Below are 653 nucleotides of genomic sequence, written 5' to 3'. Positions count from 1 at the left end.
CTATCATTGTGGTGTGTAGAGGGAGAAATGTTGAACCCATGACTCAAAATTGGCAGTGGCTATCTGACAAAAGACAGTGTGCTTTAGTGATCATCAAGGACAGTGGTTATGCTAGTCTTTAAATTATTATTATTATTATTTTGAAACACCCAACTTTCTAAAAAATTGTGTTTTCAACTGCAACACCAATTTTTTTCTACATAGATTATAAAAATAGTAATTTTCCAATGCAACATTATTTTAGATTAGCTAAGTTAACATGCAAAAGTACATGTAAACAGTGATGCATCAACTATCTAACACCTGAAAACTAAGCACATGTGTAATGGTATATGGGATACTAGATATCTCTAAAGCTGTACATTAAGATTTTCTAGATAGGTCATGGGTGAAAGTCCATGTCACCTCGTTTGTTGACTCGCATTCAAAATTTTATTGAACTACTATTTCATGAATTTATGACAGTAAGTTTGGTATCAAACTGTAGATTATAATTCGAATTTTAGTACTATACATTGCTCAATTTCTTAATTTAAACGTAAATATTAAAAAACACAGATAAACATCGATTTTTGTGTGTTACGTGAAATGTTGATGTAGTAATTTATTATTTTTTAGATATTTAACTGTATATATATATATATATATATATA

General features: G+C 28.6%; 1 protein-coding gene across 1 annotated transcript in view; it reads left to right on the top strand.

Moving 5' to 3' along the window:
• The window catches only part of LOC106461217 (protein SDA1 homolog), a 68176-nt gene that overhangs the window by 47110 nt on the left and 20413 nt on the right, over window positions 1–653 (top strand).

The sequence above is a fragment of the Limulus polyphemus genome, unplaced genomic scaffold (assembly GCF_000517525.1).
Source record: "Limulus polyphemus unplaced genomic scaffold, Limulus_polyphemus-2.1.2 Scaffold915, whole genome shotgun sequence".
Lineage (NCBI taxonomy): Eukaryota > Metazoa > Arthropoda > Merostomata > Xiphosura > Limulidae > Limulus > Limulus polyphemus.
Note: the sequence above shows the minus strand (reverse complement) of the source record. Positions and strands in the feature narration are given on the sequence as shown.